The sequence below is a fragment of the Ambystoma mexicanum genome, chromosome 6p (assembly GCF_040938575.1).
Source record: "Ambystoma mexicanum isolate Mex_15411 chromosome 6p, UKY_AmexF1_1, whole genome shotgun sequence".
Classification (NCBI taxonomy): Eukaryota; Metazoa; Chordata; class Amphibia; order Caudata; family Ambystomatidae; genus Ambystoma; species Ambystoma mexicanum.
The window spans coordinates 529,081,033-529,106,977 of record NC_090935.1 but is presented as its reverse complement, the minus strand read 5'-3'; positions in this window follow the sequence as shown (position 1 = coordinate 529,106,977).

The window sequence follows — 25,945 nt, the reverse complement described above, 5'->3', positions numbered from 1 at the left end:
CCACTTGCAAGAGCCTGTCCTCCACCTTGTCCACCCTGTTGTCCATTTTTTCCAGTTTCTGCGCAATGTCTGATCGCATATCCCGGATCTCCTGGAGTATGGATGCGAATCCTCTCTCCATAGCTGCTGCGTAGTGCGTCGGGGCTTCCGAATGGGCCATGCTCCCGTGGTTTGTGGGGTTCTCTTTTTGTCACCAGCCCCCTCGTAGCGAAAGGTTTGCAGGGTCTCCCACCAGTTCATACGGGCATTACCCGTTCGTGCTTCGCTGTTCCCCACCGGCTCCGGGACGAGGGGATTGCCCCCCGGGGCCTAGTGGATGGGTTCGCACGGCGGGAGGAGACCTTCGGCAGGCACACGCCCCACCAGAACTGTGTGGGGGCCTCACACCTGGGTCCTGTAAAGTCCTGGGGGACTGCAGGCGGGCACACGCCCTGCGGCCTAACGCAGGGGTCTTCACCTACCAGGAGTGAGTGCCAGATAATTTCTCTGGTGGAGGGGTCCTCGACCTCTATCGCCGTCGTCTGTCTCTTCCTCGGGCACAGGCTTGTGGGCCTTTCACAGGAGTGGGGGAGGGTGCCACCCTCTCTTCCCCGGGCGTCGCCTCGTCTCCGGCCCCAGGCTCGTCCCGCCGCCACCAGCTCTCTTCACCAGGGTGGGTTTGTGGAACACACACCCAGGCTCTACCGCTGCGGGAGCCCCGTCCGTGGCGCTTCTGTTCGTCCGCGTCCTCTTCCTGCTTCAGGACTGATGTCCCAGGTCTCCGTGTCTTCCCGCAGTGTTGAACGGAGGGCTCTCCGCGTGGGCCCAGCACTCTGATGGGAATCCCCGGCCTTGCTGGGCAATGCCCACCCCTCCAGGCTGTCTCTTCGCTCCGTCGCTTTGGGCCGTGAGGTCCGTTCTCCAGCTTCCCGATGCCGCTCTTTTGCTCAAAAGGGGCGCGGGGGGGTCCAGCAGCCGATCCAGCACTGTGTTACCGCCAGGGGGGACCGGGGGGGCTCAATCCCTTTCAACAGCCTGAGTACGACGGGAGAGCAACGCTCAGGCTGCCATCACCTGCGCGCCCCCTGGTGGCCTCTACCCGCTCCACTAGATTAAAGGTAACAAAACATGGGTGGTAATTCCCCCAGAACTAACTCTGCTGGACAAATAATCACTCGTGGAATTACTGACAGGAATGAGCAATCATTCCCACAGGGCTAATTCCATGCAGGTTGAAATAAGCTTCAGAAAAGACAATGGAAATGGAACTGTATTACAAGATGAAATACTTCCAAAATACTACCATTAACTGCAACTAATTCCATAAAAATACAAAGCGCAGTTAACTCCAGCCATGTTAACCTGCATCCATTGATGGGAATGAAGCCAAAGTTGCACCTTGTTGAAGATACCTATTGGCATGTCACTCTTTTCACTAAATGGCAATGCATGTTATAGCACTCCCTGTTATACAGTCTCTCTGCACAATTCTGAAAACAAACAGGTTGCGTTTATAGTTATAACTCATATTTATTTAAATAAAAGAAAAAAAAACTCATTCCATTACTTTATGCAGGGAAATCACCGCAATACGACAGATGACCATTGATAGCTTGTTTAAAGAATGAGAATTATAATGTCTGTAACATCTCACTCAAATATCTCTCCTTGAATTGACTACATCTATGTCTAAACATCTACTGCTAAATAACACAGTTTTATACCATTTACTTACATGCTGCTCGTCGACCAGTATATCCACATAATTTGAGTGATTCATACACCACATTCATTTCTTTATAATCAAGAACATTTTATTTTCTCACGTATCAAAAACAATTATTGGTACCAGAGAAAGGTTGCATAGATATCAACACTATTATCATTCAGTAGAAATCACTTCACCCTCATGTAAATATGGTGCCTGTGGGTTGCTAGTACATAAATGGAATTTAAATGCAGGCTATAATGAGTTGCATCTCATTTTTCAAGTATGGCTTCCGGTAGCAGTGCTCTTAATTTACAATGCGTAGGATATTGTTTCACCACCCAACATAGGTGAATGGTTTTATGTTGCTCTCATACAGGGATGACTAACCCTCACACTTCAATTCACAGATAGGGTCCCACAGGTGCAAAGTCCTTCACTACTGTGAAATGTCGAGAGAGGGGAGATAATTTAACTTACATTTGCATCACTTTCTATTTGAATGGAAACAATGTAATAAAACTCCTTCATCTCACAATGTCTCTTTTTAAATTTCTATGGCTTTCACTGCATGTTACAAAGCAATTATGTTAGGCTATGGAACTTGGAGCTTTGAATCACAGCCGAATTGGCTAACTACACCAGCAAAACACTCTGGGAACGATTGGATGTTTATCACTTTTGAATACTTCTTTAGGGCACTGAGCCAGGACTGTCCCTCATGAATTTACGAGGAAATTCCCAGTCACTAGCCACTTTTCTGGTCTCACTCTCCTTACCCATGGAAAGCATGCCTTCCTCATGTAGATCTGATACAGGGCCTTTTCATATCCAGATGTTATTCAATATCAACAGTCATTGAATAGGAACAGATGTTCTCCTCCTATGCAGGTTTATATTCCAGTGAGTGTCTACTTATCCCAATGTGCTTTTGCTTTTAGAATGGTACATTTCCCCACACTTTGTTATGATGATTTTACACTTTTTCATTTGTGAAACACTTCCACTGGCGTGCTTAATAGTCAGAGACTCTGAGAGAATGCACCCCGTAAACTACATGGGTTGATTATATTTCAATACATCTGACAAATGGAATGCCTACTCTCACACTTTTGAATGCAAGATGTAGGGACATGTGGCATAAATATGTACTGTAACTTTTCAAGGAGTTAGCAATATACATAATTGTATCAATTCTTAAAAACAATGTAGGCAATTTGAATTTGGACTCTTATGGTAGAGGTTCATGGGTAAAATCAATTTTACATGCATGAATAACATGGAGTCCATTATATATTTGAGGCATGATTCCATCCTTAATATTTGCTTAATAGAATTGTAAAACCCTCGTGCTAGCACTATGAGTCATGTAAACAGCTCTCAGAGGCCCCATTGTCTATTTTCCATTACAGCAGACCTAGGTAGCTGTATTGCTTTAACTGATGTCAAAAGGTGTCTCTCTAAGTGCATTACAGCTCTATGAGGCTGGAAATTAGGAGAACAGTCCACTGACTAGTGGTCACCTCAGATTTGTATCTTTACAACCACCATAAATTCAAGGTGGCTGGAATGTAACAATGAAAACATTTGAATATCTTCTTGAATGTAGGTTGAACATGTCTTATTTACTCAGGGATCTTGGTCCAGATGAACTTTTTCTCTGCACTCAAAGGGTCAGATTTTCTCAACTAAATGAGTTAATCTTAGATGCTCTTATTCAGGTCCCCTTTTCCCACCCTTTGTGCATTTGCACAAATAAAGGGTAATTTCTGAGCATTTAAAAGCGCATTCCAGAATTCACAAATGAGATGTACTTTTATCATGAGGAAATTAAGGTCTTCCCTCTGTGCCTATTCATAAGTGGTGCAAGGGGAGGTGCAAATAATTTCTGACACTGCCATGATTTGTTTAAACCACTGCTGTAACAGTAGCATTTCCACCCTCCGAATGGAGATGGATTTTTTTTTTCTAGAGCATTTCACTGTGATAGGACCTTCAATGGTCCACCTCAGAAAAATGCTCTGCCAGTGACCAGATGGTTGCTGGGATCTTGTCATACATACTTGTTGGGAGCACACACTCAACACTGAGGGATTGAAGGGGTCTGGGAAGGACTTATTTGCGCTATTGTCAGTGTAGGGTAACCGGACAGCAAGCAGCCACAAAAAGAAAAAACCACTAGGGAAAAAAGCATGGTGCACACTTTGTCAAGAAGAACACAAGCATTACTTTGTATGCAAACAGGAAACTGGAAACAGGGTATAGGCCCACTGTCACAGAGCTCTATGTCTTCATCAAAGCACAATCACATTATAAATGTAGAAATGGACATTTGTGATGCATTCAATATACAGTGTTTTTCCTCCACCTCATTGGATACCACCTATTTATCCTGCTAATATTTGCATATAGACCACTCTCCCATTTGCTGTGTCCTCTTCTCCTCCATCTTCTACACATGTGGACAATAAATGGCCTCTTCACCTTGGGTTACTGTAAAATAATTGGCTAGACTTTAGCATGCACCACCTTGTCTAAAAATCTAACCTGGCCGTCAACATGAGCACAGAGGATATCGAGGTGAGCCTGGTCCTTGCAAACAAAGCAACTCTTTTCTCATCCCAGACACGCATTTGCCCCCATAATGCCTCCCTGCTGCAATCTTATAAGCATTGCCATCACCCTTTGCGCTCGCTGGTACAAATCACAGAAATTGTTGTTCTCTGCTCCACCCTTTATCGGCTTCTCCTCCCAAAGGGGTATGTCTGAAATCTCTGCATGTCCCACTAACCCATCCATTTCGGATTTAGGAGTCTTATTCCTAGGTATCTCGTAGTTCAAATGGAATGACCATTATTCTGGGGTGTCTTTGTGTCTTAAATCTCAGCTCATGTTTTGACAGCTCAGGACCTCTGCCCTCTGTATGGCCTTTGTACTGGGATGCAACCCTACTCCCATTTGGCTACTCGGATTCCGTACAAAGTTCTAGCAGGATACATTTGTATGTGTGTGTACATGTGTGTTCCTTGCCATGACTGGTAACTGGAATGTAATAATTAAGCAAGAGAAGGGGCTTCATTGTTCTTTGTTTCCAACACAGCTTGCACAGATTCATGCCTACTCTCAAGTACAGTGTTAGTTCATGTTATAAATGTTATGTGCTTGCAATGTATTATAGATACACTGTTGCAAAGCAAATGGTAAGTTTCCCTTGAAAATATATCAATTCCACAGTCGCCCGCCAGTCACCTCTACCCATAAGATTCCCCTTTCCCTCCTGCACCACCTCTACACATTCCCCACACAGTCTAAACCATTTGGGAGGGCCTGGGATTTAAACATGCATCCCAATATTCCCCATTTTAGTTAATCCACCAACAATTTACTTTTCCCTTTCTTTCTCTCCGTATCCGCTTGATCCTTGGGAACCCATGTCCTGCACACACAATGTAAACTGCCCACATCTCAAGCATATTTTTCTGGGGTAGATGTAAGATATATACAATCCAAATCTCCCACTAAATCAACCCAGTGTTTAGTGTGTGATATGATATGATATGATGTGGCATTTATAATGTGCCTGTACTCAATTGTTTCTAGGCGCGACAAGACAAGGAGGGGGAAACAAGGGAGGACAAAATGACGATCTTACTAGACCATGTGTCATTCAGATTGTGCAAGTGGGGGGAAGAGGGAAGGGGAGAAGTGCCAGGGGGGAGAGGAAAGGGGAAGTGCAGTTAACTCACAAGTGCAGCCAGCGGGTGACTCATAAGTGTAGAGAGAAGGGACTGTAGGGTTTCAGATACAGATGCTTAAGTGTTGGGGAAGCCGGAGGCAGTCTGAGGGCAACTGGAAATGCAGGAGCCTGGGCCTGAGTTCAGAGAATAGCCAGGTGACCAGTGTACGGAGAAGTCAGGTGCATCAGCAGGGAAGAGGAAGAGAGAAAGTGGAAGCAAAAAGTAAGGCCTTGAGTTTCTTCCGGAAACAGAGGTGGTTCTGCTGAAGTTTGAGAGAGGCAGGGAGGCTGTTCTAGAGGGATGCCCCAGCTGAGGAGATAGATCTGCCCCCAACTCTATGCTTTGAGAAGCGGATGACCCTCAGAGAGTTGGAGGGGGATTCGCAGTAAGCTCGAGAAGGAAGATGTTTTGGAAGAGATAGTTGGAGGTACAGCGGTCCCAGGCCCCATAAAGCCTTGTGGACAATGCAGATGGTCTTAAAGTTGATCCTTGCAGCCACGGGGAGCTAGTGAATAAATTTCAGAGCTGGAGGTATACGATCCCTGGGCTTGAGGCCAAGGACAAGTCTTGCAGTCCTCTTCTGGATATGTTGTAATGGTCAAAGAGTAGAGACAGGAATATTTAGAAAGAGGCTGTTGCAATAGTCCAGCCTAGAGAGGACCAGAGCTCTGGAGACAGTGAGCTTCTGGAGGAAAGTGAGAAAAGGAATAATCCCTCTGAGTAGTTGCAGCTGATAGTTTGACTTCTTAGAGACATCAGAGATGTGAGGAGAGAAGGAGACGGTATATTCAAAGATGACACCAAGGTTCTTAGCCTCACAGGAAGGAGCAGGAAGAGGGCCAAGAGAGGGCAGCTAGAGAGAGAGAGAGAAAAGGAGGGAGCAGGTGTCCCAATGAGGAGGATCTCAGTCTTATTGGCATTAAGGCAGAGATCATTTGTGGCACACCATTCCTGAATTTACAGCCAGGCAGTCTGGTATGAGAGAAGAAGCAGAGGTGGCTGAGGGGAGCCTGAAAGAGAGTTGAGTGTCATCTGCATAACATTGAAAATTGGAGCAGAAAGTAGCAATGCAGTGGGCAAGAGTTGCCAGGTAGTGATTGAAAAACCTGGTAGAGAGGTTAGACGCCTGGAGAACACCACAAGTAGAGAGAGAGTTAGAAGAGAGGAAAGACCCTTGTTGGACCGGAGAGGGTAGGTCGGTGAGAAAGGAGGTCAACCAGGCCAGGGCCTGATCAGTAATAACAAGGTTGTCCCAGAGACAATTGAGCAGGATGGCATGGTTGACCATGTCAAAAGCAGAGGACTGATCAAGGAGAATGAGGACAGAATGGAGATTAGAGTCATGATTGTAGAGCAAGTCTTCACAGGTGTTCAGGAGAGCAGTTTCCATGCTTCTGGCAGCTCTGAAGCAAGACTGGTGGTCATGGAGGCAACCAACAGATTCAGTATGTACATGAAGCTGGGAGATGGCCAACTTTTCAAAAGGTTTGCCCAGGAAAGGAGTGATGGAGATTGGGAGATAGTTTGCCAGAGAGGAATGATCATCCAAGGGCTTCTTTAGAAGGAGGTTCACAAGCGGGTGCAGTTTTCTCTTTCTGGTGAGGGAGAGGTCAATATCCCTGGGGGGTATATGGGCCTTTCAATTCTGACCATACATAGCTTATTTGGGTCTTTAGTTTGAGCTTGCCCATCCTCAGTACTTTGGAAATCCATTCCTGCCCCAATAGTGACCATCATCGTTGTGCTGTTCGGGATCATCTTTACAAAGCTTCAAAGCATCATCTGGCACATGCAAAGCAACACCAATAGGAGCACCATGATTGAAACCAATATCTTCAGCACTTCCCAAACCAGGATGGTGCCCATGAGAACAAGGTGTCAAACCAATCTTTGGCCTGTACTCCCACTTCAAATTCCTTGCCAGTCTATAGCTTGTGCAAGTCCCCTATAATATGCGTCAGGGACTATTTTTCTGCATCATTTGGGAGGGACGTTTGTGCAACAAGACAATTTTAATATTTTTGCTCACACCCCCCCTCCATCGCCATCTGGAGGTCTAGAACGTATTTGCTTTGGAGTGTCTTCAACCAGATTGCTCTCAACTCACTCTTGATGGCATTTAGACCTTGTTCGATATCATTTGCCAACTAGATCACCTCCCACCGAACATTCTGCAGTCTTTTTATATTTACTGCAGCCTGGACCCCTCGCATCAGGAGAGATGCAAAAAACACCCCTGTCTTGGTGTACAGACCGAATTTGTCTGGAAGAGCTTTTAGCAGCTTAGATGAATCATCTGACAATTAATTTGATCTCTTCCTCCACAACTACAACAATTGTTTCTTCTTCCTCATCCCAGGGGGATGGATTGAATCTGAGATGTATTGTGATGCACTCTGCCTAGATGCTACGGTCAAATGAGCTTCAGCCAGCACAAGGATTGCTGAGTGCAATGTTGTTAATGCACATGTTCCTTGCCAGGAAGGAGGGAGATGCAGGTATCCCTGCTGACCACACACCCAGTACAGATCCATCAAAGCCGCTGTTCTTTTTGCAAGATCTGGAATTAACATTGGGCCTCATTACAACCATAGCGATCCGGGAACTACGGTACCAGTAAGCATGCCGGTACCGTAGTTCCCGGACCGCCATACTACGTGCTCTGCTCGTGGGTGCCGTTTCATCTGCCAGGTTTTCCCTGGCGAGTGTAACGGCACCCGCGAGCAGAGCACGTTGGATGCACCGGTGGATGCAGAGTTGTGCTGGTGTATCCGACGTCCCCATCCCCATTCAGCCCTATGGGGCGGAATGGGGATCGGGAGGCCCTTGATTCCAGCACCCGCAAATGGGCAATTACCGGGTCCGCCGAGCTCGAGATGACCCGGTTCTTGCTCATTTACGGGTGCCGGAAAAAATGCAACTCTGGCGGCAGCCGTGCCCTTAATAAGGGCACGGCTGCCGCCAGAGTTGTAATGAGGCCCATTGTCTTGTTGCACTTAGTATTAGTGCCCACAGGAACAGTCCCATGCCCCCAACAACAGAACTGATATTCTTCAGCTGGTTGAACTTTTTCTGGAGTTGCATGTGCTTCAATCCAGGTCAATTTTGATATGTATGCAGTCCATATTGTGAGCCTGTTCTTACTGAGGTTCCATATTACTTCTTTTCCAAATCCTGCCAAACGCAATGCCACAAAGCTCACCACTGCGTTTTCCCATTTGTTCGGCACAAACAACACTCCATCCAATTCTAACAAAGGTCGTGGCTTGCATTGAGGCGCACTATATTCTTTGGCACATTTTTCTCTGTCTCTGTCCATTAGTACAACTTGTATTTTGTGCCCCTGGAACAAACTGTGAACCAGACACAGCGCTTAATGAACCACTGGGCTTTTAAGGGCGAAGTTTTCTGGGGCACTAACATTTTGGGCACTCCTGACATGTGGGGGATGAGGGAGCAGACATAACAACTCCTGTTATACCTGTTTCCCTTCTAAGCTCATATGACTGTACCATATATCACTAAATTCTGGATGCTGCACATCAGGCATTCGGGGTCATTACGAGTGCTGCAGTAAGGGGTTAACGGCGCCGGTAAGGATGCCAGTGCCGTTAACTCCTTACCGCCGCATTACGAGGTCCCTTAGCGGGAGCCGCTAAAGGACCAGGGCACTAATAACGGGCCTGTTATTAACAGGCCCGTTAATAGCTCCCTCCCCATTCCCATTGAGTCCTATGGGGGCTTGAATGGGAATGGGGATGGGTATTTTGAATGGGGATTTACCAGGTCCTCCAAGGTTGGAATGACCCTGTAAGTCCCCATTCAAGGAACCTGGACACGAGTTTGGAGGCAGCCATGGTGCTAATTGCACCATGGCTACCGCCAAACTTGTAATGACCCCAATTGTGTCAAAAACCACTCCTTTATACTGATTTTATTCATTTTCCTCATCTAATCCCACCTTAACGCACAACTTCAATTACCATATTACTGTGTCCTGTATTCAATTTTTTTTTTTAAATTCACAACTGTAGTGATATGATCATCAATTGGTGTTGTAGGTACATCCACTGTTTTCACATCCTCTTATGTTACACCCACAGCCTCCTTCATATGCCCTAACCATATAAACTTACTAGAAAAATATAGAAGTAGACTAGGACATTGGAGGAAAGAATATTGTACTGCAAAAAGATCTAAAGCATAAAAAAACAGTACTAAAAAAGAGTGAGAAAATCCACAAATAAACAGTAGGAAAATTCATTTTAGACTTGTCAAAAAAATAAAAACAATGTAACAATGTCCAAAGGGACAATCACACTCCCAAATAATGTGAGGAAAAAGCAATCTTCAAAAATGCTGTAAAGGTTGATCAAATAGAGAACCAATACTGAATTAGAAACACTCTGATAAGATACTTGTTGTAGGAGGCAATGTTTGTGGTGCCTTCCTAACATTAGGCAGGTGCACCCAATACCGAAATTCCTTCACTTTGACCCCAAGCAGAGTGGCATACACTACCGTATAAGGTCCATTATAGCATGTCTCACTCCTCCTGTGGACAAAGTTTTTCACATAAACCCATTCCCCAGGATACAGATGCAATGGTGGCGATCTCGTGGATTCCAGTGCAGCGCTGTTTTCACCTTCTTCCATACATCGTGGAGCAATCTGTTAAGAAAGGTATTTTAGACATTGGGCCTCATTACGAGTGTAAGAGCCCTCCCCATCTTAGACGTGTAATAAGAATAAATGAGACACACCCCTGACGGGGAATAAGGCTAAGAGAACAGGTTGCGATAAATATTTTTACGTAATTGGCATCCAAAGAACTCTGCTGCCCGAGAGTGCTCTGGCAAACATCTTAATTACATGACATTTTAAAGAGAAAAATCGTCATAGGTGACGCAATTAACAAAGGGTAATAAGTCAGCGCAGGATTGGACAGTCATTATAGCAATATATAGTTGTGGCGGCACCATTTCATCCGGATTGGTTGCTCCTTTGACGGGAGAGTGAACATCGTGTGGTCCGGTTGTCAGTGTCCAGGAGGGGTGAAGGTCAGGTTGCCGTGAAGCGGGGTGGCCACTAACTAAGCTAACATAATACATCTTTGTGAGGTATGCACTAAATAATGATCATTGCAACTCTTTTGAACAAATCATTATAAACCTATAAACTTCATTCATGCATTTACATCATCAATAACTGTGGCTTATACGGGGCATCAGGTTAAGGGTTTTGACCATCTTGATAACATTGATTGAAGCAAGGGTCTGGACTCGTAAGAATCTAGGCACGTTGGCATTTGTTAGTAGAGAGAGACAATATACTGCAACAGAGGTCTAAATGGTAGTTGGGGGCACCGTGGCGGGGTCGCATATCTGGCACATCAAGAGAATACCTTGCGGGGACACAGGGTTACATTGGCAGTAATTTTCCAATAGCGAGGGTGAGGGGGCATGGACAGATTTGTGAAGACGGATGAGCTACAGCGCCTAGCTCAAGCCGGATCACGCACAGGACAGTGAGCTCAGAGGAAGAGTGAGATGTTACATTTGTTCCTTGTTGCAATTACCTTCGGCTCGAGCGTGAAAATGGGGCTGCAGAGTTTTCCAGACACAGTGAGAGAAAAGGTGTGGGCCATGTGCGCTGTGTGCGTGGCGCTGCAAAAGGGAGAGAAGCCTTTTCATATTATCGCAGTGATGCCTAGTTACCAAGATGGAGCCAAGGGGGCACAAAAGGGATGCACTGTGTCCTCGGCAACGGTTCCATCTACGCAAGTGCCAGCCAATGCTGGCATCACATAAGGGCAACAGGGGCACTCCTCACCATTGGAGGCACATGGTCCAAGTCTTTACTAAGGAAAGGTGGGCCGGGTGCTACTGGCCCCTCACTCCCACACATGAGTATGGAGGTAGCCATGGTGCTATTAGCGCCATGGCTGCCTCCATACCGGGCTCCAATACTGGGTGCCTTCAATGGGGAATAACCGGGTCATTCCAACATTGGAGGCCCGGTAATTCCTCCTTGAAGGAACCATTCCCCATTCCTATTTGAGCCCCCATAAGGCTCAATGGGAATGGGGAGGGAGCTAATAACGGGCACCTTAATAACGGCCCGTTATTAGCTCCCTGTCCCCCTCGCAGGACCCGGAAAGGACATCTGGTTTTACCAGACGTCTGTTCCGGGTCCCGCAAAGGGAACCACGTAATAGGTTCTCCCGTAATGAAGGGTGCCGGTCCCGTTCCGGAGCCCTTCATTACGGGACCGCCAGGGTCGTAATGAGGCCCATTTTGTTAACTGAGCCAAACATGAATGAAATTCATCGCCCATAATTGATGCAGCCCTATGAGTATCTGATGTATTACGTACAGGAGACAATGGTGTGTGCATGCATCTCCCCATCACTAATTCATGTGGGGAGAGGTGATGGTCCTTACAGGGCTGAGTCTTTAAACCAAATAGGACCAGGAGTATGCAATAGACCAAATTCTTCATTAGTGTCACCCACAATTTAGAAAGCTTATTTTTTAAGTAGTCGTTCAACCTTTCCACAATGGCATTGTCTTGAGGGTAATAAATGGAGCACATCTTGTGTTTTATTCCCAAAAGAGCTGCAATTTCCTAAACAGCTCATTACATAAGTGAGTGCCATTGTCACTTTTAAGTTTTTCGCACAGACCCCATCAGGGAAACACTTCTCTCAACAAAAACCTGGCGGCCAATTTGGCATCAGGATGTGCACATGGACCAGCCTCAATCCAACTGGAGAAAGGACACGTCACAACTATGATTACATCTCTCATCAATATCTGCAAAAACGATATGGAGATCCAGAAAAGGGCCAATTGGACGGGGCAATTTGCATCTCGAAATTTTTAAAAGTTTGTCCAGTACTATATGTCTGGCAGATGATAGAACTGGACATAGACAATCATTCCTGAATATTGGGCAAATAGCAATATTCTTATATATCTGCAGCAATATGCTGCTAAGTGTAGGGGAGGTATGGTATCACAAGTATGACACTGACACAATTGGTACAATTTGTAAAACCTTTATTGAAATTGTTGGGGTTCGAGAAACTCCAATTCTGCCATATAACTAAGATGGGCGCAGCCTCAACCATCAAATAATAAATAATGCAATTCTAGAGGAGTCTGTCAAATCAAAATTACCTATGGGAACAAAACCTACTAACCGCCCCATCTCTTGTACAAAAAAGTGTAAAAAAGGGAAATGTGTGCAAAAAGAAAAAAGTCAGTGTTCAAGTGAATAAAGGTTGGATGATAACCTCTGGCTAGTCTTCCAATACAATAAACAGTTCCAGAACATGGATCAAGGCTTCCACATTTAAGTTTCTTTTCTCAACATCAAAATGAGGTTTCAACTATAAAGTTCACAAAGGTCTGCCTCTGTCGGGCTCAGACTTTTCACCACACAGTTCTCGTAGGTCCCCATCAGCAGGGCTCAGACCTTTCACGAAACAGCACAACACAACTTGTCAGGGGGCTCCCTTCCCCAAGCTTATTTCACGTTTGGTCTGCCACTGTCGGCTTGGACCACTTTCAGATGTCGAAGACTTTCAAATGTGTGTGGTTTACTTTTCAGACCACTGCAGGACCACTTTGACTCAAAGTTTACAGTTCAGTTTTCTCCCTCCCCTTCTCTAGGAGTTAAACCTCATTATTTCACTTTTGCTGTTCTTTCCTTTTCTCGCTTTGAATAATTTACTTTTCATGGAGACTTTCGAGTGTGCTACTTCCTTTTGCTGGACCACTCCGTTACTTAGTATTGCTGATTTTGCAGCTATCTTTTACTTCAAAGTGGCATGATGCATGCCTCCAGTCTTCAGGGCCAGACCAGCCTTCCCCAGTTGCAGGCTTCCATTGGGACCTTTAAGGCCACAAGACCTTTTCAGAGGCCTTCCTGGAGCCAGTCCTTTGGCGCCAGGCTCATATTATTTGGTCATGTGGATGAGGATTCAGTGAACATGGAGGCACACATATCCCAGTCCTGAGGAACTGAGCTAAGCAGTCTAGTTTCCAGGGAGTGGCTGGACTTGGTACTACTTTATCTGGGATTATTTGACCAGGGCTATATAAACCACACCCAAGGAACAGAACAAGCTTCGCGTTATTCTGCACTCCTGCAGAGTAACGCTCATCGTGCCTGCTCAGCTCCTGCTTACCTGGACTTCAGCCATGCCTCGGGAACCACAGACCATCACCACCTGTCGGAGAAAGGAAAGAGATAACAAGAAGAAGAACAGCGGTTGAGTTCTTACCTGAGAGAAGCAGTCTTCCAACTCCATCTGAATGGCCTTCTCTTCCACCACTCCTGGGAACCACCACTCCTGCAGAAACGACACAAGAAGGAAGAATGAATACTTACCCGGAGGCGACAGTCATCTCAGGATTCCATCAAAGCGGTTCATGCGATCGCAGCTCCAGAGCCTCAGCGCACCTGCAGAGGAAGGGAAAAGAGACACCAGGTTAGCCGCACAATAGAAATATTCATTTTAAAATACATCTTAATGTCGCGCTTTCGCGCTAACACTCACCTGCATAAATACTGCTCAGCATCGCAGTGAGGAGTCCATTCCTTCATCTGGCATCTCCAAAACCGCTCTTGCAAAAGAATAAGCACAATAGTGAAACTTTGGCAACAAAAGAACACATTATACAAAAACTGTTATCAAGAACCAATTGGTGCAAGGACTTACCTACGGAGTCACAGGTGGTCTGGATTCCTCTACAGGCCGCAGGATTAGTGACAGAACTAGATCCAATGAAATTGTCTATGAACATAAAAGTGCCCCTGCATTCAGATGCAAGACGGAGAGCCCACCATTAAAATGCCTAAGGTGAGACATAAGCACAGAGGGAAGGTGTTGGAGGTTTAAGGAGGTGGGAGTCTTGCCTACCTTGCGCAGCAAGTTAGCTCTCCGTTCATCATTCTAGGGGAACGCCCAAGTGTGAGAGAAGTAGTGAGATAGGAAGAGACGTGCGGAGAGGTTCATCGCTCAGCTTCGTGCGATGCCCCCGTGGAGACCAGGTGAGCGTAACAGATCGTTCACAGGTCTTGCTTTCCTCGCATCTCACTTCCATGCGTGCAGCCTTCACTTGTGATAAAACGTTGTTATTTCAAACTTTAACAAACACTGTCTTTCAGGTCGCTTGCCAACTCACTGGCTTTGTGCGTCCTTTTCTTGGTTTTGTGATTCCCAATTCCCTAGTCAAGGTTAGTACCACAGGCTTGGCCTTGCCTCCCCATCTTTGCCATTCACCCGCGAGGGTAGCTGGCGTGCTTGAAACACAATGCAGTCTTCATTTGTGGGACCAGGATTTCTCCACATGTTTTCCACAGCCTGTCGGAGGCAACAATCTCTGGTAGGGAACTCCTGGGGTTTTTGACCCTCTGCTCTCACCCCATGGTCCGTTGCTCTGCTCCAGTAGGTTTGCCTTCATCCCCAAAGTTCTGCTCACACTCGTGTTGTGCCTTGCTCAGAGTGTGTCTTTGGGATCTGTCACTTATCTGTGAGAGGAGAGCTAACTGGTATCAGGTCTATGCACTTAGTGTAGTATTGACAATGTCCAGTACGATGTTAGAGAGTTAGTGTGGTTACTTTCAGTGACCCTCTTCATCGGCTCCATGTTTGTGTAGAAAGGGGGGAGTATTTGGGACCTCAAAGCATGCTAAAACATAGGATGGGTTGGATAAACAATATAAGGGGGAATACCATGTCTCACCATTGGCTTTCTCACCCCCACTCCCTGAATACCTCTCACCCAGGTGATCCTCCTGCACTGGGTCACCACTAGAGTCTGCATCCAAAGACAATGGCCTTGCCTTGACCACCTGAGAGAGAGGTCCCCAGGGACTAGCGGGTGAGACACCCTCTTGTTTCTCATATACCCTTCCCCTATGCAATGTAGCTGCATCTGTTTCACAGGGGAAGCGGGAAAGGAAATCGACATTCGCCTGTTCTTTACATTTTCTGTGTTCCACAGTGTAACAGTAGGGTTGCAGGTCTAAGAATCATTGCATGACTCGAGGGTTAGAGTCTTTCCATTGACTTATCCATACTAAAGGTGAGTGGTTGGTGACAAGTGTGAACTTTCTCCCTAGAAGATAGTACCTTATATGGATGATTGACCATTTGATAGCAAAAGTCTCTAATTCCAACACAGAATAGTTCTCCTCATGTGGCAAGAGTTTATGACTAGTTAAGAGGGTGGGATGTTCTAATCCATTGTGTATTTGCGATAGAACTGTTCCTAACCCTGTGAGGGAAGCAACTGTTTGTAACCCAAATTCTTTTGAAAAGTCTACTACTTTTAGGATTGGGTTCTGACACAAGGCTTGTTTTAGGTTGTTGTAACATGCATTGTCCTCATCATTCCAATGAATCTTCTGAGGTTCAGCATTCCTTAGTTTGAATGTTTACTTGGCCATTCTATCTGAGAAATTTGGGATAAAACTACGGTAATAACCAATAAATCCTAGGAATGCCCTGAGATCTTTCTTGGTCTTGGCTGTGAGGGCATCTAGGACAGCTTTCACTTTTTCTTGCTGGAGATGGGCTGGAGCTGGGCACTGACATCCCCTACAAAGAAGCCTAGGTACTTCACATCCAATGAGCCTGCTTGCATTTGGATGGATTAGCAGTGAAGCTGGCCTCTCTGAGGGTACTCATAATAGTAAGAAAATGAAAAAGATGGTCTTCCCAAGATCTACTAATATGAATATGTTCTCAATATAGGTCCCACAGAAATCAGAGTAGGGCTGTAATATCCTGTGCATAAGTCATTGTAATGAGGATGTGAACTTTGAACTGTAATGGCCCTAGGGGTTTTGAGAAAGCTGTCTTTTCCTTATCAGGTTCATATAATAGGACCTGCCAATATCTCTTGGCTAAATCTAGGATTGATAGGAATGTGGCATTTCCACGTTTACCTATTAACTCATTGATGTGTAGCATAGGATAGGCATTGAAGGCGGAGTTGGCATTAACCGTCGGAATTCTATGCACAACCTCCAAGAATGATCGGGTTTAGTTACCAACATAATAGGGGAGGACCATGGACTTGAGTAGGGCTCGATAATAATTGTCTTCTGCATTGTTTTCACTTCCCTAACCACTATTTGTTTTTGTGCTTCTGGGAGACTACATGGTTTCAAATGGACCAATTTTCCCTTTAGAGTTCTGATATAATGATACGTGCCAAATACGCTCCCTGGTTTCTCGCAGAATACATTTGGGAATGCCGTAATAAGGTAGTTCAAATCTTCTTGTTTTTGTCTAGATGGTTCTTGGGGAATAAGTTCAGAGTTACCTATCTACTCAGGTACCAAACAAGAAAATTTCGAGGGTGAGGTAGCGGAAGGATTTTCTTTCCACTCCTTTAGGAGATTTATGTGGTAAAGATGAGTCTTTTGCTTTCTATCTGATTGGGCTATCTTACAGGTTCCTGTTTGCTCTAGCACCTCATATGGCCCATTCCACTTTAAGACACATTTATTTTCAGGTAGGTAAGAGGACTAATACCTCCTGTCCTACTGAAAAAGATCTCAATTTCACCTTCTTGTCATAGGCGGACTACTGTTGGGCTTCACCTTTCACCATTTAAGTATGGACTAGTCTCTGGACAAGTTTAATGTGCTCTCATAATCGGGTGGCTGTTTGTGAGAGGGGACGAGGTGCTTCTTCTCTCTATTCCCAGGTCTCTGTTAGCACGTCTAATACATCTCTTAGTTCTCTACCATAAAGTAGTTCAAAAGGAGAGAATCCAGTGGATACCTGAGGGGTCTTTCTTACTGCAAATAGGGCCCATGGGATCATGCAATCCCAGTCTTTCCCATCCTCATTTACCGATTATCTCAAAAATCATTTAAGGTTCTTGTTACATCTCTCTACCAATCCATCCATTTGGGGGTGGTAAGCTGAGGATGTTAAGGTGCTAATATGTGGTCATTCATTGACTTCACTCATAAGTTTACTCATGAAATTGGATCCCTGATCCTTTTGAATTTCCTTGGGTAAACCAACCCTAGAAAAGAATGATAGTAGGTACTTTAAGGTTTGCAGGGTTGTGTTGTTCCACATGTAGAAAGCCTCTGGGTACCGGGTAGCGTAATGAACGATTACTAGAACATATTTATTACCCATTCTAGATGTTTTGTAATACAATATGGATAGAAACCCTCTTTTTTTGTTATTGGGTGGCCTGACGCATGAGGGTCTGATCAATTGAGAAACATACACTGGTGAGTACAGGCTACTCCACCCTTAAACACAGTATGGTACGGATAGTGGAACAGCCAGACTGAGGTGCAGAGACCTCTGTCTCTTTGATCAGACACCAGTCAAAACACGTATAAAACAAAATGTATTCACAATCAAAAGTACAAAAATATATATTAAAACAACACCTAATCATACATCTAATAGCACAACTAGGTTGCTCAATCTGAATCTTTAAGAGTCTAACAAAAGTAGCAACGAAATAGTGGTTAGTAACTGATGTGATTTAGTGCACTGTATTAATTATCAACACACTTCATTTGTCAACACGTTTGTGTTTCTAGCTCAGAGGTCAACTGATAAAGATTTCAGTTTAAATATATAATGTATCCTCTGGTCTTTCTTCAGGACACTATTGTTAGCGCGATGTGATGTAAAATCCCTTGATGATGGAGAAATGTCTCCAGTCTAAATAAAAACAAATGAAATATTGTGTTGGGGAGGTTTTACTCCAGAAATATACATTTTTATAAAAAAACTGATCAACAAAAAAATTAAAGAGCATGGGCTTGGTCTCAAAAGGCTGTGGATCACTACCCACCTATGATTGTTTCTTTGTGTCTTGGGCTATTTGATATGCTACTGTCGCCAATACAGTGATATGCCTTTGTTCGTTCTCTCATAAATGCTGCAGAGGGGCAGGAAAGGTTGATAAGTTCTCCATTGCTTACTAGCCAGTCTATGTGGCTTCATTTGATTTTAAATTACAATAAATAGCAGAATCAGAAGCATGACTAAATTGTACCTGATAGCGTGGTTGGCCCAGCAGTGCAAGAGGATGCAGTTGTTGTTGGGGTGTAATTATCTTCACACGGAACACAGTGAATCAATCTAAAAGTGGTTCCACTACGAAGAAGAGGAAACTGAATATTATTCATGTTGTTGTTGAATGAGTGTATGTAACCACATTACGATTTGCATGCTGCCAATTGAGGTTTATTTCTGTTTGTAAGTCCGACTTTGTTTAATGGTGAGAGCAGACATTATAAAGAGCATGTCTCTCCAGCAAGGTTGAGGGGTCTCGTTCACCATAGCAAGATTCAGCATCAGTGTTAATTAACGTATAGAATATTATGCGCCAAGTGAAATAATCAAAAGATTCTTTACCTGCTCTGTCCGTGACTGCGGGGCCATGTACGTCTAGCTTCACTGGTCTAATCTGGCAGCACGCATGCGTACAAGATATTCAATGGCTTTGTTTCTTTTTTTCTATCAAGAAACATTTTTGCTGTTGTGTGTACTGGGCAACAGTCGCTACGCAACATGTGACACCTCAACGGCCACGAGAGGACTTTGTTTATTACACTGTGGGCTGGTAAAGCTCCAGGCATACATGGAGGTGACTATGACTAGACGTAAAAGAATAAATCAGTGGTCAAGGGCCGGATGCTGGCCTTATTCTAGAGTCGTGGCAAGTGCCATGATATTAGAGGTCACAACTGGTTATCAACTGTAGTGCATTGCAGATGTTTTTAAATGCTAACATGACAGAAACAATATTGCATGAAATAAAAATTGTTAATTATTAAAAGTGATCCCTGGCCAGGAGCAAGATGGTAATTATTGAAATAGATTGAAATGGTCACATGATGGGGAGAGCTCATCTAATGATGACACAGGTGAGATTACAGAACAGGTAGGGGTTGCTCAGTGAGACTCTCACTGAGCTTGGAGACGCCCGTTGCGTAGTGAATACTACTTCAAAGTTTAATCATTCATAATCTGTGGTGTTTTATCCGTTGTATGAACCACGTAAGGTTAAGAATAATCTTCACATTTGTCCAAACATTCAAGTAATCAAGATTATTTTATTCAGGCCCAAGCCGATGCATTTTTGACACTCTGTCCTTCTTCAGAGCGGGCTCTAAAATTTATTAACAGACATGAGGTTATTATAACCTCTGCTCCTTTTAAACTCAAAATAATATTTCCCAATAAAGGAAATTAACATTTTGTTTTACACGAACATACCTGTCATATAATCCTCAACACTGCAAGTATTGTATAGTCCAATTTCCTTATGGCAGTCTTAGTGCTACTTAATCAATCTTCCTTACATGCAGATTGCCTACTGCAAACAAGACAGAGTGGCAATTCTATAGTGATCACCTATATACATCATAACTTTCAGAGTGATATGCTTAACAGACATCTAGTTTATGCTATGTGTCTATTACCTTGATCTTTATCTGGACACCATGTCAAGCGCTTGGTTGTTGGAAGCCCAGATCAGTTGGAAATATGGCTGAGGAAACAATTGCCTTAACTCTACAATGTGCCTAGTGATATTAAAAAATGCCGAGCTCTAAGACATGTTCACTGTTAAAACATCAATGTTAAATTCCCACTCTTGCTGCAGTGGCTTGGAAATGCATTACAGCATTTATTTGTAAAGGTGCTTACCTTGTGTAAGCATTCATCTTTGATCAGACGTAAGTACAGGGCAGCCTCGGTGGGTTTAAGCAGAAGAAATCCTCTTTCCTACTGTCAAAAGAAACTTGTGTCAGGAGATGTATTACTGTAAGGTTATCTATTGCTGTGCGCCTCTGGGGGCAGACATAGTTCTTACTTACTGCCAGTCGAGCTTCAGTCTGTGTGCCGAGGGTCGGACAGTGTCTTCGTGTCAGTAGCAATGGATTGTGCCTATGACAATGGGACGCCAGGACCCTCTACAATCTTTTCTACTCTTGTGTTATCATATCGTGGAGAGATGGCGTGCAGTCATTGCTGCAGTGTCTTTTGGGAAATGTAGTGGAAGTGTGCTCAATGGGCTACGAGCCATAAAACTACATAAAGAAGGCTGTACTCGTAAAAGTTGTTCTGACCACGAGTGGTCGGAGCATATGTTAAAATCCTAGCAAACTGGGGCAAGTAAATAGATGTGATAACCGATTAAAAAGGTAGGAATTACTTATTATGAAACTGTGTGGAATTTACAGAAAGTAAGTGTATCTATGGTGAAAGAACAATGCTGTTACGATCAAATCAAAGTCAATTGTAACATGAAAGGGTGAGCAATGATGGGCGTGATTTCTGCATGGCAGAAGTCATTATTATGCTGTGAGAGCTCTGCCTATGGGAAGGCTGCTCCAGTTTATAATACATAGTTCTCTAGTGGAGAATGCACATGTCGCTACTCGGGGGAGTGAATTATATATATATGTTCCACCCTGCTAGAGCTGATGCCTGATCTTCTGTTCACTGCTGTCTCAGATAGTGTTTGATTGCGGTAAGGGGCAGTAAATTGACCAGCATATTGGGTCATGTTTGCTTGAATTTGAATCACCTAAATGTATTAGTGGTGGTAGTTATGGCATCACTGCATGTATTTCCCTTTCCGTTAAAGCCTCCGTGATGGTTGTGTAAAGATTGGATTAGGTGAAAAGTGGCAAATGAAAGTACGAAGAGCTGGAGACTGCAGAATGAAAAAGGGATACGGTTTATTCTGGTACAGTTCCTGTTGTTTCATGTAAATTCAGCATGGGCTAATGTTAGGCTACATACGTAGTGAGTCACTCTATAGTAGTTATCGTAAAAGAAGAAGAAATTAAAGTTGGAGACAATGGGGCAATTGTTATTGTAGAGTGATTTGCAGCTTGTACATGTGTCAACTTGTGTTTGTCTTCTACAGTGGTGGTTGTGATCACTGCTCATCACTTTAATAGATTTTTCTCACGCATGCAATGTTTTATGTATATATCTGTACTTGTTGATTGTCAGAAAAAACAATATTGATCAGGTTCTTCATGAAGACCCTCTGGAGAGACAGTGGGCCTCAATACAACTAGTGCAGAATGGGTTTAACGGCGCCGGTAGTGGTACCGGCACCGTTAAACCCACTCCGCACTATTACGAGGTCCCCTCGCGGGACCCGCTGTGAACGTCTGGTTTTTCCAGATGTCCATAGCGGGACCCGCGAGGGGACCATGGAGCTAACAACAGGCCCGTAATTGACGGGCCCATTGTTAGCTCCCTCCCCATTCCCATTGAGCCCTATGGGGGCTCGAATGGGAATGGGGGAGGACCGGGCCCGGGTTCCCTGAAGGAGGAAATACCGGTCCTTCCGAAGTCAGAATGGCCCGGTAATTCCCCATTCAGGGAACCCGGACCCGTTTTTGGAGGCAGCCATGGTGCTAGTAGTAGCACCATGGCTGCCTCCAAAGTCGTAATGAGGCCCATTATCTAATCTGTTGATCCAGAAGGCTTCCCTTTTTTCAAGTTTCTTTGTCTGATTTGTCTGGAGGTAGCTGATCCTGTTTACATCCAATATCTGGAATCAAATTTGTGAAAGCTAATGTTCATGCTCTTGAAAGTGTCTTGCAACCGGTGAATGGTGGTTATTAGTCCTTATATATGATTTGTGCTTGTTCTATCGTATGTGAGCTTTACGACTGGTTTGCCCGACGTACGTTAAACCACACTGGCTTGTGATGGCGTAGATCATGTTTTGAGTTTCACAGGTGACATAATCCTTCAGTTTGACTTTCTCTCCAGTTCTGAAGTGGGTGATGACATTACCCGTGGTTACATTATTGCAAGTATTACATGCAAGACATGGGTAAGTTCCAGGATGTTTACTGAGTTGTTTTCTTGTTGTGTTAGATTGAGTTTTCACAAGTAAGTCCTTCAGATTGTGGCTCCTTTTAAATGCAAAGATTCGTTTTGTAATGAATTGGTTCTGTAATTCATTGTTGCACGAAAGCAGTGGCCAATGCTTCAATATTGATTGTTTAATCTTGGTAGAATGTATGCTGTACTTGCTTACAAATACCAATGCAGCTTCATTGTCAGTATTCTGTCTAGTAGGTGCTAGAAGAGTGCTCCACTCTTTTTGATTGACCTTAGTTCTTGCTTCTGTTAGTGCCGTCTCATGCTATCCTCTTGTCTGGAATTTGTTTAGAATATTTTCTGATTCAATTTCCCAGTTATTAGTAGTATCGACAATGCGTTTTACTCTAAGCTGTTGGCTGAATGGGAGACACTTAAGTGTTGAAGGAGGGTGAAAGCTCAATCTGTTTAAAAGATTGTTTTCTGTCACTGGGTTTATGGTAAATATTTGTTTTAAAACCAGGTGCTTTTGGTGTAATCTGTACATCCAGAATATGTAACCCAGGATCACCAATCTCAGATGTAAATTGGATTCTTGTGTCAATCAGATTGAGATATGTTAAGAACGAAGCCAATGTTTCTGCTGTGTCATTCCATATGAGGAAAATGTCATTGATATAAGGTCTGCAATGTCTGATGTATTTATGCCATACCGGGTGATGTAATATATGGTGCTCTTCAAATTTTTTCATTAATGCATTGGCTTATGCAGAGGCCATAGTGCCCCCTCATTGCAGTACCGCTGGTTTGTAGATAAAATGTTTTTCCAAATTTAAAGTAAGAATTTTGAGCGATCAGTTTTAGCATGATCATTAGAAACTGTTTAGGTGCACCGACATTCCCTTCTCTTAGCAAAATCCACTCTACAGCTTGCTGTCCCAGATCGTGTGGTATTGATGTATATAAACTGCATACATCAATGGTTACCAGGATATTATTTTGCTCAATTTCAATGCCATGTAGTCTATTAAGGAAGTCAGTTGTATCTCTAAAGTAGATGGGGAATTTCGGAATGATTGGTTGGAGAATCTTGTCTATATATTTTCCCAGAGGCTGTGAAAGTCCTTTAGTAGCTGCTAAAATAGGTCTTCCTGGTGGTTTCTGTAATGTTTTATGTATTTTTGGTAATGAATAAAAGTGAGGAAACTTTGGATAGTGCGTGGTTAGAAACATCTTAGTCTTATCTGATATCCATTCATTTTCTTCTTCCATAGTGAGCTTTGTTTCGATAGTTTGATCTCTTGTGTCAGATCTCCTGGTAGAGCGTTGTATGTTCTTGTGTCACTCAGTTGTCGGTTGCATTCTTGTTGGTAGTCAGACGTATTAATGATTACTAGTGGTCCTCCTTAATCTGCTGAGAGAGTCGTGATGTCTTCATCTTCATACAGATTTCTGATTAATGCCATTTCATTTTTATTAAGATTCTTGAATTTGGGAGACTTGAATGAAACTTTTATCAGGCCCTTCAGTACTTCATGAAATACATCTATGGTTCCGTGAGGAGTGTAGATGTGTAGGTGCTTCTTGGAATTTGAATAATTCCACTTTAGTTTCGAAGAATGTCGACATGTACGTAGGTATGAAATTGAGACCTTTTTGTAAGATGGATGTTTCAGATGCTCTGAGGGCTCTTTCTGACAGATTAATAACTAGGTCCTTCTGCTGGGATAGCGACTTGGAAGCCTGATGCCTCTGGCCTTTCTTCTCCCCCTCCTGGTTATTTTCATCAGCTGCTGTCTCTCCCTAAAAAAGGTTGCTGTCTTGGTGGTGTGGTGGGTCTTACTGCTGGTTGTCTTGTTTCATTGCTGAGTTGATGTTCAGATCCATTCTCTGGAGGTTTGCCAGATTGTGTGTCTGAGTCTGAGCTAGATCGATCAGTCGAACTTTTGCGTGGTGAATGATTAGGATTATTGTATTTGTTCATCCATGTATACTCTTCGTCGTTATGGTAATCGTACGTATTGTGTTTGAACTTGCGTATTTTCTTCGTCTTTAGTTCATCTTTGTAGCTCTCCAGTTTGCTGTTGACATCCTCTAGAGTTTTAATTAACTCCTCCTTGCTTAATGGCTCAATTAGTTTGGTCTTAATGTTTCCAATCTCTGTTGTGATCAGTTGTAATTCTAATTCTTTTGATATTTCCTGGATGGTCAAGAGAATCAGGTCCAACGAGCACTTGTTCAGAATCCGTTCTGGTGAGATTACAAACAGATCACCAATGATTACTGTATATTACAATGGTGACCAGTACATTAGCAGTTGGGAGAACAGAAACATTTATTAATTAAAGAAAAGGTTCCATTCTTTCACCACATTGAGGCCTTTCTTCACTGAGTCCAAACGGTAAATCCATTTCTATTCCATTTTCCTTAACATCAAGTCATGATCCCCTCCTTGAGATGGACTTTCACTGTCTGGATAGCAAACCAGAACATGTCCCTGTGTTTATGGCTTTTCCCTTTAAAATGTGATACCATAGGTTTATCGGCTACTAAGTTTTTTAAACATGATCTGTGCTGCCAGATTTCCCTGCTACATTTCCCCACATAGATAAGTCCACAAGGACATTTGATGCCATATATTCTCCATTTACATTGACAATTGCTGAAAGAGTTACATTTCCACTGGATTTCATAAGGTCAATCTCTTTGTGGTCTTTTGTTAGTCCACAGACAGAACATTTTTCACACCTGTAATGTTCTATAACAGGCGACAGATTTCAAAGGTTCAACTGGGAATTCCTCTTGATTTTTGGTTCCTCGTAAGGTTGTTACTCTGCTTAAAAGGAAACCTGGTTTTCACTGGCTGGAAACTGTCTGTTTTGAGAATGTCCCAATGCGAAGAATTGTTCTTCTTAAATGGTGGCTTAGTGGGATGTATGTCGTCACGCATGTTATTTTACCCACTTTTTGGCCTTTGGGCTGCTTAGAGAGGCATATCTTTCTTTCGCTGTTGCTGGCTCTCTTGCGTGCCCTGCGCACTACCTGTGAGGGATAGTTGTGTTTTGCCAGGCGATTGCTCAGATCCTTGCTGTTGCTGTCGAAGTCTGACAATTGTGGCAAAGCCTTAGAAATTGTCTGTACGGTAAATGTCCCTTCAAGCTAAAAGGATGAAAGCTATTGAAGGGCAGCAGTGTATTTTTGTCCGAGAGACTTCACTTGTGGGACATGGCCTTCTCCACTTGGTTTGTGCAGCCTGTCAGAGGCAACAACCTCTGGTAGGGAACTCCTGGGGTTTTTGACCCACTGCTCTCGCCCCTTGGTGTGTCAATCTGCTCCAGTAGGTTTGCCTATGTCCCAGAGGTTCTGCTCACACTTGTGTTCTGCTTTGCCCAGAGTATGTCTTTGAGTTCTGCCTTTTATTTGTCTGAGGAGTGCTAACTGGTATCAGGTGTATGCAGTTAGTGTAAAGTTCCTTACTTTGCCTGACCCGATTAATGGGACATGTCCAGTATGAGATGAAAGAGTAAGGGCCTCATTACAAGTGTTGCGGAAAGGCAACAACGGCGCCGGTAGTGCTACCGGCGCCGTTATTACCTCTCTGCAACATTACGAGTATGCTCGCGGCTGCCGCTCTGAAATGCCTGCTCAGATCAGGCTTGCAGA